Consider the following 19,355-nt stretch of genomic DNA (forward strand, 5'->3'; position numbering starts at 1 on the left):
TTGAATCCTCACTGGAGGCTTTGTGCCATGGATCATCACTGGAGGCTTCTTGCCGTGGATCATCACTGGATGCTTCGTGCCGTGGATCATCACTGGAGGCTTCGTGCCATGGATCATCTCTGGAGGGTTCGTGCCATGGATCATCACTGGAAGCTTCTTGCCATGGATCATCACTGGAGTGAGGAGACGCATGGGCAGTCTGGTACGTGGAGCTGCCACAGGGCTCACCAGGCTGGGGAGACATACAGGAGGCCTGGTTCTGGGACGCACTGGGCTTTGCAGACGCTCCGGGGACCCAGTGCGCAGAGCCGGCGCAGGACATCCTGGGCAGTGGAGATGCACTGGAGGCCAGATGCGCTGAACCGGCACCTTCCGTCCTGGCTGGATGCTCACTCTAGCCCGTCCAATGCGGGGAGCTGGAATGTAGCGCATCGGGCTATGAACGCACACTAGAGACACCGTGCGCTCCACTGCATAACACGGTGCCTGACCAGTACGACGCTCCCTCCGGTAAGCACAGGGAGTCAAGTCTCCAACCTGACTCAGCCAATCTCCCCATGTACCCCCCAAAACTTTTTGGGGGGCTGCCTCTCGTGCCTGCTCCGTTGCCGTGACTCCTGGTAGCGAAGTCGCTCCTCCCTCGCTACTTCAGCCTGTTTCCTCCTCCCATGTCCAAGATGTCCTCCATTCTCTCTTCTCCCGGGTCCAGGATCCCTGCTCCTCCTGGCCACGCTGCTTGGTCCTTTGGTGTTGGGTAGTTCTGTCACGGCCGATGCTGGAAGAAGACCAAGGTGCAGCGTGGTGAGCGTACATTTTCCTTTTTATTTTAAAATGTGGCCAACAAAACAACAAACGAAAGAAACAACCGGGAAGCTTACAGGGCATTAGTGCCACAAACAAAGTTAACTACCCACACTGAAAGGAGTGAAAAAGGGCTACCTAAGTATGGTTCCCAATCAGAGACAATGATAGACAGCTGTCCCTTATTGAGAGCCATACCCGGCCAAAACATAGAAATAAATAAACATAGAAAACAAAACATAGAATGCCCACCCCAAATCACAACCTGACCAAACCAAATAGAGACATAAAAAGGCTCTCTAAGGTCAGGGCGTGATATCTTAATCTAATCTGAGGTGAATAATCGCAGTTCTGATGTCCAGAAGCTCTTTTAAGTCATAAGAGATGGTAGCAGAAACATTATGTACAAAACAAGTTACGAACAACTCGAAAAAACTAACAAAATGGCATAGTTGGTTAAGAGCCAATAAGACGGCAGCCAACCCCTCTGGCGCCATCATAGTAACAAGCAGGGAGAACGAGCTCAACCATCTGGCTCATATCCCTGCATACTGTAAACAGGGATGCTGTTACCCCCCCAGTAAATGTCTAACTCTCCCTAATGAAGTTTCACCTCCAACATCACCAAAACAACCTCTATGCAGATGTCAGCTAAAGCGGATCTGATTGAATAGAACCCCGTGTGTTTTTTCGCACAGAAGTAGAAGCACGAATAGGTAAAATCATTTAGGCGATAACTCTGCATTAGCATAATGCGTCTTTACTGTGTGTGATGAGACCACCGTTCCACGGCTTTTCATTCCTCTGGGAAGTCACTGATACCCTTTTCACACTATTTTCCCGAACCGGACTGTGCTGACTCCTATCTAGCAGGACTGAACATTATCCTATCTAGCAGCTATAGTGGATTCTTTACCAGTACAGCTCAGTGATGTGAGAAGGGTACATAAAAGGTCTCTCTGTCATGTTGTGACAAAGAGCAGAAGTATCAGAGTGGATCCACTTCACACAACCTCTTCTTCAGAAGCACCGCACAGGGGCTTCTGTAATCACTCAAGGGCAAACCTAAGGCACGATCAGCATGTATTAAGCAGCCCTCGGAACTCCTCCTGTCAGAGACACAGAGCGCGGGAGGGCGACGTTATCCACCTGTCTGGTGAACAGGGAGGGAAACTGTTTTAGAGGGAGAAAGATGTGTGTCTGTGTGTATCAGGAGAGTGTGTCCGTGTATCCGGAATGTGTGTATCAGGAGTGTGTGCGTGTGTGTGTGTGTGTGCATGTGTGTGTGTGCGTGTGTGTGTGTGTGTGCGTGCGTGTGTGTGCGTGCGTGTGTGTGTGTGCGTGTGTGCATTCGTGAGTGTGTGTGTGTGTGTGTTTGTGCGTGCGTGCGTGTGTGCGTGTGTGTGCGTGTGTGTGTGTGCACGCATCACTGTAAGTCGGTTAGGATAAAAGCGTCTGCTAAACTGCATTTATTATTATTATTATGTAATTATTATATTATTGTGTCAGGAGTGTGAGTCAGGAGTGTGTGTGCCGGGAGTGTGTGTGTCGGGAGTGTGTGTGACTGTGTCAGGAATGTGTGTGTGTCTATAGCGTACCGTATGCTTCACAGTTTTCAGCTGTTCATGCACTTGCATTTTTTCTAAGTCGGTGTTTGGTCAACAGTAGGGATTCTTCAATGAAGTGTTTGTTGTCATTCAAAGACAGAAGTATAGTTTTCATGCACATTTTTTCACTTGAGAAATACTGCACCAAACATGTTATTTAGATGTAAAATTGTACTGCAAAAACATCCAAATGAATTACAGATTCCTTTATTATTTTGCGGAAGTGTACTTTTTCTACGACATCTCAAGAAGGGACAAACCGTAATTTTGCCACAATTTTCTCGTTTTCCAAGCAAAGGTATTTTAAGGGCGAGCACAGATGCAAGCACAGACGTCCCTAGCTGAGTTCTGCTAGAAGCAAACTGAATCAATTATGTGGACGCGTTTATCCCCCCCCCCCCCCCCCCAAAAAAAAACATTTTGTACCAGCACTGACTTTGCTGATAACTTCTTTATTGAGGTCAAATGTACTTTGACTGTGATATGTGGTTGTCTCACCTATATATTTTAATATGAATCCACTAACTGTAAGTCACTCTGGATAAGAGCATCTGCTAAATGACTACAATCTAAATGTGTGTGTCAGGAGTGTGTGACTGTGTCAAGGGTGTGTGGGATAGTGTGTCGTGTGTGTGAAAGCTAAGGGCTGAGAGATACCCTGGAGCTGGAGGGATACCCTTGAAGTCACAGTCACACCCCACCAAGTAGAGAAGGCCAGTTGTGTTGCGGCCAGGGGGCTATCTCATCCAAACTCTGCATGTTTCAGCAGTAGTGGGACACCCTTCTGGTTACACATCAGTAAACAAAGAAAATAGGCAGACAGTTCAGGGGTTGTCCTTTTCCAAAATTACAACGAGCGCTTGGATCATAGAACTGTGATGTTGCTGACAGGGCATAGCCGAATAGGAGAGCTCAGTCATGCACAGTTGTATGGAAGGAGAATAGTGAACGCATGTACAGTATGATCTTCTAGACTCTTGCCCTGGATCCACACGTTAACAACACTGTCAAATCTTAATGTGGCAGGTCAAATGAGGGTTAGATGGACCTTATTTGAACAGACTTTTTAAGACATTTCAAATGACAAAGATTGATCACGGGCAGGTTTGTGTTTTAGTCTAAGTTTCTGGAAAGTTTTGACAGCAGAGCCTCACAATAATTTAAATTCACCCTCCCCCTTGCAAACTTCCAGGAAGAAAAACAACATTTGTCTTATTCCCAAGCCTCAAGCCCCTCTAGTCTCAAAGAGAGAGAGAGCAGAGAGAGAAAAAGGGGGAGAGAGAGAGAAAGGGGGCGAGAGAAGGAAAGAGAGAAGGGAGAGAAAGAGAGAGAGAGAACCCCACTAGGTCATCAGCCAGATGTTCACAATTACATGGCACCTTCATGGTATCCATATCACAATGCACAGGAGACATGGGAGGTCAAAGTTCAGCCTGCCTGCTGCCATTATTGTACCTTTCAAGTGTAGTGTTGCTAATGCTTTGTGTGAGGTGCAACTCCCAGTCGCTGCACGATAGCCCAATGTGATTATGCAGAGTCTGGGTAGGGGAAGGTTAAAAGAGCTGCTACATCGGAATATTCAAGATTTGGAAAGGAAATAGGCCTTCGGAGCCATGTGGGGGAGTTCAAAATGACTCAGGTGGGACGATGGTTTGGTGTGCCAGTGACTAACAGGAGACTATAATTCCCTTAGTGTGCAGTGAGCTAATGTGCCAACAAGCAAAGTGAATTTATACCCATTGTAACCGCCACATGACCAAAAGCAAATGGAATTTGCTCTCCTGTTATATAAAATATGCTTGTGAAAGCATTCAGATGTTGTTCATTGGAAATTCAATCCCCTTAAAAAAAAACTTAACATGGAATATGCTGATCATACTGGGAAAAAAAACCTTACTGTTATTCCCCTTTGTCATACCTGATATCATGTGATGCTGTCACGCCCTGACCATAGTAAGCTGTTTATTCTCTCTGTTGGTTGGGGCGTGACAGTGACTTGGGTGGGTCATCTAGGTGAATTGTATTTCTTTGGTGGACTAATATGGTTCCCAATCAGAGGCAGCTGTTTATCGTTGTCTCTGATTGGGGATCATATTTAGGTAGCCATTTCTCCATTGTTATTCGTGGGATCTTGTCTACAGTTCGATGCTTTTGTGCGCAACAGTAGCGTCACGTTTCGTTTGTGCTTGTTTGTTTTTTTGTTTGAGTTTCGATTTATTAAAAATATGTGGAACTCTACGCACGCTGCGCCTTGGTCTACTCATTACGACGAGCGTGACAGATGCCTTGTGGGTAATTCTGAGGCAGACAGATTCTCCTAGCTACCCTCTCATTCACCCGTGGCAAGCGCTGCTCCTCTCTGGCAGCCTCTGTATCTTTGGCCCTAGTTATGATGCCATTCTGGCTCTTCTCCCAGTGTCTGGGAGGCACAGCCCTCATAGACTCACCCTCCTCGGTGGAGTATTACTCCTGTCAATACCATTTAAATTCTTGTCAATTCAGGAAGCGTACTGAAGCATACATTCAATTCTCTTTTATGCAATTCAAAGATGAACATTTGGAATTTGGTTTACTTTCTGAATTGACTGGAACTGAAATGGAATTGACCCCCAACCCTGACTTATCTGCCCCAACCCCGTAGAAACATAGTATTGTTATGGAAGTTGTTTAGGGCATAGGTAGACGTCCACTCTACACTTCCACTACACGCATCCCAACCCTAGAAGGTAGCAGCAACTGGGCCAGGTACTGAGAGTGATAAGCAAGTGATTGCTCACAGGTAATCATAGTGGAGAAGTGGATTAAGTAGCCTTCCCGAGGTTGTTTGCAATTTCTTTCCAATAGTATGCATTTTTCATGTCTTTCCATTGTTAGTTTGTGTCATTAGCCTCAACATTAATGATCTGCTTGGGTTGGCTGACGACCGAGTCAAGACAGAGCTCGCCCTGGATCCTGGTAAGAATGCTGTCACCTCGACATGTGTATCTAACAGAATGAGTGACAGTGAGAGAGGAACACTGTGTGCTAATGTATGTATTAATATAGAAACCAATAGATTTTTGTTTCGTTTAGTTCATTGGGTCCATTAGTCCATTAGCTATTGCACATGCAGCAGCTACTCTCCCTGAGGTCCTCCTAAAACGTACAAACATATGATAATGTACAGAACAATAATAGACTAGAACAACATAAGATATTACATTCAATTCCAAATAAACACATTTTTACTCCAAGAGACAACAAAAATACTATTTATACACTATTCATATGTACACATTCCTATTCCTATATACAACACAGTAAAATTAGATATTTGGAAAGAGGAGAGGAGCAGTGATACGAGAAACCCATCGTGGCGTATGTATGTCTGTTTGATGGGTATGCAAAAAGATTATACAAGTGTTTAGGCATTTTCAACACAGAGCCAATTGTGCACCACTCTATGGGGCTCCCAATCATGGCCAGATGTGATGCAGTCTGGATTTGAACCGGGGACTACAGTGACCCCCCTCTTGCACTGAGATGTAGTGCCTCAGACTGCTGCGCCGCTCAGGAGCCCAGATATCACAGACTATCATGTTGTTGTTAGGTCTGTGTGTGTTAGTCATAATGCTCCATTGTTATTGTCCTGATCCAATGCCACCCAGAGCCCAGGGTGGCACAGTTGGCATTCCAAGCACAAAGCCAAGACATATTTTGTCAATGGTTGGCAGTGACCAGTACCTCCAGAATGCTACAGCATTGTATGATCCGATCCCCAAAGTCCAAACACAAAGAATAACCCTGGTGATAAAATGTGTAATTCCAAATAGGCTGTGAGGCCCCTGCTATTGTACCTACTGTAAATCCCCTAGCATTGAAGTAAGAACTGCTGGAAAACAAAGCCACAGGAGCTGTTGTGGTTGTTTTGCTATTACCACCAGTCCCTGTGTATTCTCCTGAAAATAACCCCAATGTCACTCATTGTGTCATTGTGTCATGTGTGACTCTTCGTTGGATGACGTAATTCCAGAGTCATTTCTAGAATTCATCTCTTTTTTTCACTCTTTCCGGTATTTTCTCATTCTGTCGCCAAAATGTAGCACGTAGGTCTGTTCCGTGGACTGAATGGAGGCATAGGTGGTTGACGTAGACCACAGGAGATTGGTGTCTCCTTAACTGAGGAGGACGTGCTCATGGCTGATGCAGAATGGGTGGAACGGTAGAAAATACATCAAACACATGGTTTCCATGAGTTTTAACGCCATTCCATTTCCTCTGTTCCACCCATTGTTATGAGCCGTCCTCCCCTCAGCAGCCTCCACTGACATGGATCTAAATGTTTGTGGACAACAAAGCACTTTGAGTAGGAATAACGGAGTAAAACCATTTGTCACATGGCATTTAGAATTTGTTTTCTGCATTCCTTGCGTAGCAACACGTCATACTGCACCACACGTTCACATTAAAGCCATACATGTAGGCCTGTCCACACAATGTGAGTTGTATTATCTCTTCAATATGAGTGATTGAATGTGCTTTCCATTTGTTCCCCTCAAATCAAACACATGTAAGTGCACACGTTGTCCCCAGTCCACATACTGTCTGTCATGTATGTCTACTTCTCTCTCCTCCACTCCTTGTTTTGTTACCAGTGTTTTTCCATATCAGTCGATCTCTGTTGTGTGGTACCAGGAACCCAGACATCCAGTTGTAGGCGTTGGGATTCATTTCCGTCCTGGCAGCCGCCCCGCGTTTCTGTTCTGTTACATGGAGATGTTAATAATCAAGCACAACAATGGGCTGAGTTCATTTCCAGCAAGTCAGTCAGTCAGTCAACCAGCCAGCCAGCCAGCCAGTCAACCAGCCAGCCAGCCAGTCAACCAGCCAGCCAGCCAGCCAGCCAGCCAGCCAGTCAGTCAACCTGCCAGCCAGCCAGCCAGTCAGTCAGTCAACCAGTCAGCCAGCCAGCCAGCCAGTCAACCAGCCAGCCAGCCAGCCAGTCAGTCAGTCAGTCAGTCAGTCAGTCAGTCAGTCATTCAACCAGCCAGCCAGCCAGCCAGCCATTCAGCCAGTCAGCCTGTCAGTCAGTCAACCAGCCAGCCAGCATCAAAGGCAGGCAGCACTGAGAGTGTTTCCCCTTCCACTCACCTGAAGACACCCACCATAGTCGGGGTAATGGTGTGAGGAGGGACTCCTTGCCTTGAGTTTTACAGCCAACTTGACTCAGTAAAGTGAAGTAGACCAGGAACTCGGCCACCCAGTTGTAGCCGTTGGGATTCATTTTCATCCTGGCAGTGTTTCTGTTCTGTTACATGGAGATGTTAATAATCAAGCACAACAATGGGCCGAGTTCATTTCCAGTCAGTCAGTCAGTCAGTTCTTTAGCCAGTCAGTCAATCAACCATCCAGCCAGTCTTTCAGTCAGTCAACTAGCCAGCCAGCATCAAAGGCAGGCAGCACTGAGAGTGTTTTCCCTTCCACCCACCTGAAGACACTAATGGTGTGAGGAGGGTCTCCTTGCCTTGAGTTTTACAGCCAACTTTACTCAGTAAAGTGAAGTAGACCCCTTCCGTGTTATTAAACCGCCACAAGGGTCTACAGGAAATTAGGCCGGATGTATAAAGTGGTATGATGGGCTGGTGCTCACATTGTAAAGTCCTGATGGAGATATCAGGTTAAGTAGAGAGCAGTAGACCCACATGCCATCTTTGTATTAGCAAGGCTTATATTGCTGACCCTTTTCCTTAGTTAGTAGACTACCTGCACGAGGCCTCTGTCTGGAACCTGTGTGATGTTTATTAGCACAGAGGAACGTTTTAAAATCATTATTAAATCAGAATTTAATTTAGAAAAATTTTAATACATGGTTTTCCATTTCATAGCTTTTTCATGGATTGTGTTTTCTTCACCGCCAGTCCATTGGACAGACGGTGCCAAAAGAACAGTCTTTCGTGCCAGACTTCAGCTACATTCACAAACCTGGGCTACTTTCCAAATTGCACCCTATTCCCTATATAATGCACTACGTTTGAACAGGTCTCAAAGGGCTTCTGGTCAAATGTAGGGAACTATGTAGGGAAAAGGGTTCCATTTGGGAGGGTTCTCCTGTCCAGTTTGAATCTCTTCCTCTTATTAAGGGCTTCTAAAAGCACTATAAATATCCAGTATCAAATGAATTTGCACCATTATGACTGTGATATTTACACAAATGATCAGATTATGACGTGAACACAACTGAAACCTCTATCTTTAAGTGTTTTTGACATAAAACAATATTTCTCAAACACAATCATATTTACTTTGTATTATATCTCATTCAGCTTTTGATTATTTTCTTGGCGTTTCTGCTGTGGACACGGGTAACAAACCATCGTTTGTTTTGGATAGGCGGCCAATAGTTCTAGTTTTGAACTGACAGATTTGAGTCTACCAAATGTCACTCAGTACTTTATGGAGCTACAAGTAACTGAAACAACATAGAAACAAGTCAACATTTTCAAGCACATACATGGCAACTACTGGCTTCTGAATGCAAAGGCTTTGTGAGGGCTGTGAATTTATACCCCTCCACCCTTACACCCACCCTCTCCATTGTTGTTCGCTGAGTCAAGGACACACCCCATTCCTATAATAGGAATCCACACCCCTACACCTCCACCCCTTCACAGAGGTCATAAGTCTTCCACAATTTCAATAGCAGGAAGAGCGCATCATAGTAAATAATGGGCACAATTATGTAATATACGGTGTGAACGCTTCGATTGTGCCACAAACGCTTATCTGACAATCAGTAAGACCAAGGCAATTGACATGGTTTCCTTCCCTTGGCGGAGGATATTGATCATCCTTTTAAGAACCTTTTTCGGTGGTTAAGGCGTTTGTTATTGTGAAACCGTATCCAAGGGGACAACCCAGACAACAAACTATGTTCCAAAGACATCCTGTGAAGTTAGATGTGTTCATTGGTGTTAGGATGTGGGTTGGTTAGTTGTAATGGTGGTTATCTCACATTTGAAAAGTTTTGCTTTGTTTTATATGTTATAATTTTAATTTGAGACTGGTGTATTTTTCTTCAGGACCTCTGTGTAACCTACAAGGTTCTTGCAAAATATTGAAGTTGAGAATTGAAATTTAAAGCAAAACATCTGGATTGGCCAAACTTAATATTCAGCCAATTATACAAGTCATCAAATGTATTATTTTTGTCGATGCAGCCTAATTTTGCAGCTCTTCTGTGGCAAAGGTCTACTGTCAAACAACGGAACTAAGAATGTTGGTTTTTCAATTATGGACTGTAAGGTTCAATGCTGTACTGCCCATTCTCGTTTGAAATTCAATGATGCGCCAAAAGATCGAATAGCACTGAAAAACAAACTGCAGGCTTAATTAGTAACTAAGAGGACTTAGAGACATACAGTGGCTTGCGAAAGTATTCACCCCCTTGACATGTTTCCTATTTTGTTGCCTTACAACCTGGAATTAAGGTGGATTTGGGGGGGGGGGGGGGGGGTTGTATCATTTGAATTACACAACATGCCTACCACTTTGAAGAGGTTAGGAAGTACAGATGTAAGATCTTAATTAGATCACCCTTTTACAGGAGAACTTTCCTGCAATGCAGGAAATGTAAAACGTGTAGTGTATTTGAGGTTTAAATAGGCTTTTACAAAAAAAAATATCAACCCCTACCAAAAAATGTCTATGAATATTACTCCACATAAATAATTCACATTTCCTGTTGCTGCAGGATAATTTTCCTGCTGTAGCAAATTACGGTCCTACATCTGTATGGAAGCTTAGACCAAGGTGTGTGTTAGGATTTAGATTAGGAATGGAAATCCGACCTATGCCTGTGGCATACACAAAGTAGTCAAAGGTAACTCAGTTAGATAGTTGGAGGCAGTTAGCTGTGCCAAGCTTGTGCCAAGCTTCTTGTCTTCCTCTCTTGAGCTGGAAGTTCAAATTCTCACACAGCCCAGCAGTATTGTTTTGGGTGTTGCAGTTTGTGGTCGTGATGAATAGAAATGCGTTTGTGTCTCCCCGTGGCGATATTGGCACGCCGAGGCCTACTCAGGCTTTCATGGTTTGCAGAAGGAGTGTGAGAATGAGATTTTACACTCTGTAGCGAATCAGTCTTCAACATAGTGGACCTCTCCACAGTTCCCAACAAAAATACATTTATGCGTCCTGCCCGTAACTTAATAGGGTGCTCATAAACCTCTTATAAGAACCTAAAATCACTATTGCTTAAGCTTACCATGAACTGTAGAAGGGGAGACATAGTAAAACTCGTGTTTTGTTTAAAAAAGCAAGTTAAAGCATTTTTCCCTTTTCAAAAACCGCATATCAACAAGTGTCTGTGACAATTAAGCACTTCTAAAACGTGAGAAAAGCCATCTTTAGGCAGAGAAACAAGAGCCTTTCCTTTCTAAGTAGTGTTCCGTGTTGGTGGCTTAAATAGGACTTACTAGGAAATCAGGCGCATGCCATTGATTCCGTTTGAATTTCTTTCTCAAGTGTAAAAAAGATCTTCCTGGATGGGGTGCAGAGAGGGCCAAAAAAGGAGCGTCGGTGTTGTGGACAGATGGAAGCTATCAGATTGATGTGGAAAACGCTGGGTCATAACTCAGCTAGAGAGGACTACGGTGCACCCCAACGTCGACAAGCGCTTGAGTTATGGAACGAGGAGAAAACAGAGGGAAAATATTCACTTTTTGGAGCACTTTTCCTTTTCATCCTAAAAGGGTGCCAGTGAATTTTGTATGCATGTAGTTGAAATAAAATGATTGGAGGACATGTTTATTTTGGACTTTGGGTGTCACTTACTGATAAGATCACGTGCAACTGATACTCGGAGCTAAGTCTCAATCTCTAAACTCATGTTCATACCCTCTTGCTTTAGTGAGTGACGTTACTGATATAATGGAAGACACAATAGAACCTACTACTGTGTAGGCTTACTTTATGGATAGGATTAGGATTCATGTATTCTAATTGGTGCCTATTCTTTGGATGAATTGTTGCTTATATCAGAGTTTTTTTTTCGCAGTCTTGTAGTATTGGTTAAAGCTGGATCCTCACTAGTTCCTCACTGTTGTCTGGCAGGCACACTGCTGGAGTTGACCTAGAGGTTAGGGGTCAGGGATCCATTGCCGAGAAGGTCACCTCAGTTAGCGTCACCAGTGTGTGGCCTATGAGAACGTAGAGCTACAAACCACCCATAAACACAGCGGAGTCTGTTAGGTATAACTCCGTCTGCATGATCTATGGACCACTTGAGGATATGGTCAGATGGCTTTACACCTTGAGAGGAAGTAAGACTGAATCATAGCTGAGTGGACAGAAGATTTTGGGATTTGATGAAAGATGTGTGTTTGGGAAGAAAACAGAATATTTGCGGTTATTGTCGAGCCATGCCACAAATACACTTTTTAGTAATCTGTTTTAAGTGCTCGGTGCTGTTTTTCTCCCCTATGAAAACGTTGGTTGATTAAATTCATCCCTACATTTGTTTTACACGGACACAAATGAGAATTGTAAGTGAAAATAAAAACATGTTCAGTTCCAACTTTGTTTGCTTAACTTGTGTTACTTACAGTATACCGAAAATGGGCTCCAGCGACTTTAGTGCCTGTGAGAAACAGTATGAGTAATAAGGTTGGAACAGAATAACGTCTCTGTCTCTAGTCTTCTTCCAGTTAGTCTAAACGATCAGTGGGTTTCCTCAGCTGTCTCATGGAGCCATTTACATTGATGAGCAACATCACCGCATCGTTTAAATGGACAGAAACTCTGAGAAAACGGTTAAACGGGGTTTTGCCCGCCTCTCAGCGGACGTCTCGTTTAAAAAGCTATCCATGGTGTAAAATACTAAACAGATGTATTGTATTGTTTCTATAGTGGAAACATAACGGTACACACAGTGAATATTGGATCAGTAACGATGCATTTCAATACTCATCCTTTTCCCCACTACTAATTGCTAGACAACTTTTTGATTCCACTTATGATTTCCAATGAAAAAGGTCTGTTTTTCAGCTTAGCAAGATGTAATGTTTTTTTTTAAATGTATTTAACCAGGCAAGTCAGTTAAGAACAAATTCTTATTTTCAATGATGGCCTAGGAACAGTGGGTTAACTGCCTGTTCAGGGGCAGAACTACAGATTTGTACCTTGTCAGCTCGGGGGTTTGAACTTGCAACCTCCCGGTTACTAGTCCAACGCTCTAACCACTAGGCTACCCTGCCGCCCCAATGTATTTAAGTGATAGGGCATTCTAAGAAGATAAAGAAAGACTAATTTGAAAAATGTCCAATTGTATTATATCGTTATCATTGAAAGCTCCAAGTCTATAAAGGAAAAATGTACAAGATTAAAACAACCAATTACAGCCAAATCAAACAATCCAACAGTTGGGAAAAAATATGTCAAGACAGGGCAGAAGAACTACTGTTACACAAAATTAGATTAATACTCTGTTTACTTTTCTTCTACTTGTTTCAACAGTGTTCTGTTGTACCTTGTGGTGGGGTTGAATTTGGTGCTGCCTCTCTTCGCCTTGAAGTGACGAGTGTTTTTTGTTTACTCTGTAACCCGACTATTGGCTCATGCTTGGTGTGGACCACCAACCATCTCTCTCTCTCCGTTCCTCACACGCTGGACCTTTCCTCCTCAGCATATCAACACATCCCTGTGGGTTTTAGAGAGACTAGCATGCCTAGTCCGTTACTCAGTCAACCAGTCACCGTAACAGTGTCCCAAATCAAGGTCTTTGAATACCCCTCTGTCGGTTTTATTAGCCATCTCTGATTTGGTTTCTCTGTCGAGACTCTCTACCTATTCAACTGTTTCTGAGAGACCCACATCTGACATCAGTCACTGTCATTGGTCTATATTACCACTAAATTAACAATAATTATCAATTTTACACAGCGTATTTTCGAGATATATGGAGCAAGAAACAGAGCGCCAACAGTTGGTCAAGGGTCTAAATTGTCAGGGCGATTTGTGCAGTTTCAGTTTCTGTTGGATGCTGTCTTTTCACAGTGAAACTGTGAGTCATAATTTACTGCAGGTTTTAAATGTCATAATCACAACATGACCGAGTTACCAAAGGAAACTGTGCCTCTTTGAGGTTTTAACAACCAAGCCGCGTCGACGTGAAGATAAGGAATACGTCAAGCTCACTGAGAATTCTGCATACGACACATACCACATACAAATTCACCAGGCACATGGTGTAGGAATGGACCCCGAGCAGTAGGCTTTCTGAGGTCCAGTAATCAGAGAATGTGTGCTGGTGGGAGGGAGTGTATTGCAATTATTGACTTTTCTTTACAGGTGGAGGCATGAATGTTTTCATTGCAGAGAGAAAAACACACCCAGTCTCCCACTTGGCAATTTCCACATCCTCCCTTTCTTGCCTTTAGATCAATTTTTCATTACTACTTAATGGTTTCCCTTTCCCACAGCCTAAACAAACACTAACCATTAGAAAAACCTTATGTTCACCCTGGCTGGCCTCAACACGCACGCGCACACACACACACACACACACACACACACACACACACACACATACACACACACACACACACACACACACACACACACACACACACACACACACACACATACACACACACACACACACACACACACACACACACACACACACACACACACACACACACACACACACACACACACACACATACACACACACACACACACACACACACACACACACCCTCTGATAGGGCTCAAGGTACTCTGACTCTCAGGGCGTTGGAACTCTCCCACAAGGTTCTCTCTTCATTTGATTTGACTTTTACCCGTTAGCGTTCAACATACATCTTTCTTTCAATTGATTTCAATCCAAGTTATTTTATGACTCTGTCAGATATGTGGGATTGTAAAAAGGCAGGGGATGGGGAAATATATTGTTTTTGTTATGAGGTGTGTGTGAGAAAGAATGATGGTGGTTTTAGTTCTACAGTAGAATGTCATGCGGTCATAGCTTTCTTTCGCCTGGGAACCTCTTGGTAGGCGATTGTGGCTATTACAGACTGGTACATTTCTCTTGTTGATTGTTGCGTGGGTGTAGAAGAAAAGGACTGTGGTCAGAGTACTAAGGCAGGAAGAGGGTGAGGTCCAGAGGCAGGAGTAGTCAGACCGCTGGAGAGTGGAGGAAACTTTGGCCTGATCTAGGATCAGTTTAGCCTTTTAGAGCATAATAAATAAGATTATATGGAAGGGGGGAGACCTGATCCTAAATCAGCACTCCTACGCTATTACAATACAGGCCCAGGACTATTCAACAGAGACAGAAAGAGGAGAAGTGAGGGCCGGGCATTGTTCCTCATAACGTACGATTCATTTGAATTCCAAACTCTTTCTATAAGACCCCTGTGGATATTGCTGACTAATTGTGGTAGGCCTAGTTCCACATGAAATGTACCGTTTCATACAATAATAACACAAAAGTCCCATTTTGATCCAAATTCCGACAGCTATCAGCTTGAGAGAGATCAATATTACAGCAACCTTATGACTCGTTTATGTCACTAATTTTCTAAAGGAAGAACGTGAACCATACAACTATAGCAGAACTACACAGCCCGGCCAGATCCATAAACCTACGGAGAGACAGAGGATGCGTCCCAAAGGGAATTCTATTCCCTAGGTAATGCACTAAAGCTCTACGCGCCCTGGTCAAAAGTAGTGACCTATATGGGAAATAGGGTGCCGTTTGGTATGTACACATAGAGAACAATGGTATTTTCCAACACGTCACATAACATCCAAACACTGACATGATTTATAGGTTCTGAGAAGACAGAAAGACACAGAGTCTGTTTCCCATACCTGTCACTCAGTCTTTATCTGATTCCAAGTATATGTTACTGGGATACACGTTCACATCAGCGCATTGTAGTGGACGATACCAAATGGCAGGATTGTTGTTGTAACTGGAATGCAGTCAATGTGGCTAATGTGTGTGTGTGTGTTTGTGTATGCCTTTGCTTTGCTTTGTGTGTGTGTGTGTGTGTGTGTGTATGTATCAAATCAAATCAAATGTATTTATAAAGCCCTTCGTACATCAGCTGATATCTCAAAGTGCTGTACTGAAACCCAGCCTAAAACCCCAAATGACAAGCAATGCAGGTGTAGAAGCACGGTGGCTAGGAAAAACTCCATAGAAAGGCCAAAACCTAGGAAGAAACCTAGAGAGGAACCAGGCTATGTGGGGTGGCCAGTCCTCTTCTGGCTGTGCCGGGTGGAGATTATAACAGAACATGGCCAAGATGTTCAAATGTTCATAAATGACCAGCATGGTCAAATAATAATAAGGCAGAACAGTTGAAACTGGAGCAGCAGCACGGCCAGGTGGACTGGGGACAGCAAGGAGTCATCATGTCAGGTAGTCCTGAGGCATGGTCCTAGGGCTCAGGTCCTCCGAGAGAGAGAAAGAAAGAGAGAAAGAGAGAATTAGAGAGAGGACACTTAAATTCACACAGGACACCGAATAGGACAGGAGAAGTACTCCATATATAACAAACTGACCCTAGCCCCCCGACACATAAACTACTGCAGCATAAATACTGGAGGCTGAGACATGTATCTGTGTGTGTGTGTGTGTATCTGTGTGTGTGTGTGTGTATCTGTGTGTGTATCTGTGCGTGTATCTGTGCGTGTGTGTGCGCACGTGTGCGCGTGTGTGCGCGCGTGTGTGTGTGTGTGTGTGTGTGTGTGTGTGTGTAAGTATGCATTGGCGTGTGTGTGTGTGTGTGTGTGTGTGTGTGTGTGTGTGTGTGTGTATCTGTGTGTGTGTGTGTGTGTATCTGTGTGTGTATCTGTGCGTGTATATGTGCGTGTGTGTGCGCATGTGTGCGCGTGTGTGCGTGTGCGTGTGCGTGTGTGTGTGTGTGTGTGTGTGTGTGTGTGTGTGTGTGTGTGTGTGTGTGTAAGTATGCATTGGCGTGTGTGTGTGCATGTGTGTGCGTGTGTATGTGTGTGTGTAAGTGTGCATTGGCGTGTGTGTGCGTGTGCATGTGTTGTAGACAGGATAATCCTCTAGAAAAATAAAATATAAGGATAGACCACAGAGTTTGGACTGAGGTGATAACCAGACCTCTCTGGTGAGCTGAGCCGGAGGTGTGTTCCCTAATCAACTCAACAGCTGTTTTAAAGGCAAACAGTACAGACAACAGACCCCTTAGACGCCATAATAACTCCATAACCATAATCCAGTTTGTTTTACGGTAATCTGAGAATGTTACTTAAGAAGTAAATGGATATATGTGTGGACATCAACTCTCGTACAGTATGTTACTGGCTACGGGCCGTACAGCTTTGACAGTGTTCCATTTGGCCTCAGTAATGCACCAGAGGTTAGTTATCAGTGCGTTACAAAGATGAATAATCATTTTTAGGATCATTTCTAGTTGATTGTTGAATTAAAATGAATTTTGAGGAACACATCCCCTTACGACCGAAATACTTTTTGGTTGAACTATTTGCTGGCTTAACAATGTAGCCTGAAACTATTGGCGGGCCAACATTACAGCCTGAAACTATTGGCGGGCTAACATTACAGCCTGAAACTATTGGCGGGCTAACATTACAGCCTGAAACTATTGGCGGGCTAACATTACAGCCTGAAACTATTGGCGGGCTAACATTACAGCCTGAAACTATTGGCGGGCTAACATTACAGCCTGAAACTATTGGCGGGCTAACATTACAGCCTGAAACTATTGGCGGGCTAACATTACAGCCTGAAACTATTGGCGGGCTAACATTACAGCCTGAAACTATTGGCGGGCTAACATTACAGCCTGAAACTATTGGCGGGCTAACATTACAGCCTGAAACTATTGGCGGGCTAACATTACAGCCTGAAACTATTGGCGGGCCAACATTACAGCCTGAAACTATTGGCGGGCTAACATTACAGCCTGAAACTATTGGCGGGCTAACATTACAGCCTGAAACTATTGGCGGGCTAACATTACAGCCTGAAACTATTGGCGGGCTAACATTACAGCCTGAAACTATTGGCGGGCTAACATTACAGCCTGAAACTATTGGCGGGCTAACATTACAGCCTGAAACTATTGGCGGGCTAACATTACAGCCTGAAACTATTGGCGGGCTGACATTACAGCCTGAAACTATTGGCGGGCTAACATTACAGCCTGAAACTATTGGCGGGCTAACATTACAGCCTGAAACTATTGGCGGGCTGACATTACAGCCTGAAACATTAGCCAGGTGGAAGATCTGCCGGTGATTGATAGAAGTTTAGGGGAACAGAAGAAGTACAAGGTGGAAGACCCATAAGGTAGACCAGACCTTAACAGACCTTGGCTAAAGCTCAGCAGTTCCTTTGGAACCATTATTCCAGTAGCCCCTCTAGTTACAACCTTTTACAAGGTTCTATTGCTATATAACATACTGGCAACTTGACAGACATGATGTATGTAATATTACACCACACCTGAAAGACATGTTAAACAGTATATAGTATTAAAAACTGGGTGGTTCGAGCCCTGAATGCTGATTAGCTGACAGCCGTGGTATATCAGACCCATATACCACGGGTATGACAAAACACTTATTGTTACTGCTCTAATTACGTTGGTAACCAGTTTATAATAGCAATAATGCACCTCAAGGGTTTGTGGTATATGGTCAATATACCACAGCTAAGGGCTGTGTCCAGGCCCTCTGTGTTGCGTCGTGCAAAAGAACAGCCCTTAGCCACGGTATATTGGCCATATATCACAAACCCCGAGGTGTCTTATTGCTATTTTAAACTGGTTACCAACATAATTACAGCAGTAAAAAAAAATGCATGTTTTGTCATACCCGTGGTGTACGGTGTGATATACTACGGCTGTCAACCAATCAGCATTCAGGACTGGAACCACACCGTTTATATATAGTGGTATACACCACAGTGCACCACACCTGACAGCCATGCACCATACATTACACTGGATTAGTGAGAGTGGCTAAATAGAGCAACAATAAATAACATGACTAACACAGGCCTTGTTCACCACAGGAGTCCTGGCCCTGGGACTAACAGCAGACAGACACAGAACACATAACTCAGCCCAGATGTAGCCAGGTCACTCAGGTGTGTTATAACTACTGCACAGCCAGACAATGAGACTGGAACGGTTTCATAATGATTTTAGGCCATGAGCACTGCACTTTCACACAGACCACCCAAGAGAGAGACCTCGATGTAGACGGTGTCACATATCACATGCTTGTATAAATGCTGTTAGTTTTTTAAGACTACCCCAAGATTTTTTTATTCTGAATGTAATCACATTTTTGAATATACATGTTTTTTTTTTTATATAATACAATTTTATAATTTTTTACCACAGTTTTAGTCATTTTTCTACCTAAACAAATCGTGTTCAATGTCTGGAACTGTAGAACAAACCGACGAAACAAGACCCTGGTTTGTTTAGACGGCTGTCTGTTCCATCCTGCAAAGTGTTTTTGTTTCCCGCTCGGCGGATCACACCAATACCAAACAAAGGCCTGATCCCGTTCCCGTGGCGACCCACATTATTACAGTGGAACGTAAACTTTAATCGTTGACCGCAAAAGTCAAAGAAGGGTTAAATCAGTGAGACAATGTTTTTTCTCTTTCAGCTTTCTTTCTTTCCTCTGTTGATGCGATGGCTGTTTCTGGTTTTCGGTCTGTTTCACGGTCCACAGTCTCCCATGTTCTGTCCGACTCCTTCTGAGGTGAACCAATGGGAAAACCATTTGGACGGAATTCAGAGACAGAGTGTGTTCTACCATATCATTGGAAAGCCCTGTTTCTGGAAAGGAAGGAACTTACAGTAGCAGTCAAAAGTTAGGACACACCTCATTCCAGGGTTTTACTTTATTTTGACCATTTTCTACATTGTAGAATAATAGTGAAGACATCAA

Source organism: Oncorhynchus mykiss, chromosome 19 (genome assembly GCF_057628025.1).
Source record: "Oncorhynchus mykiss isolate SJ-2025 chromosome 19, ASM5762802v1, whole genome shotgun sequence".
In the NCBI taxonomy this organism is placed as follows: Eukaryota; Metazoa; Chordata; class Actinopteri; order Salmoniformes; family Salmonidae; genus Oncorhynchus; species Oncorhynchus mykiss.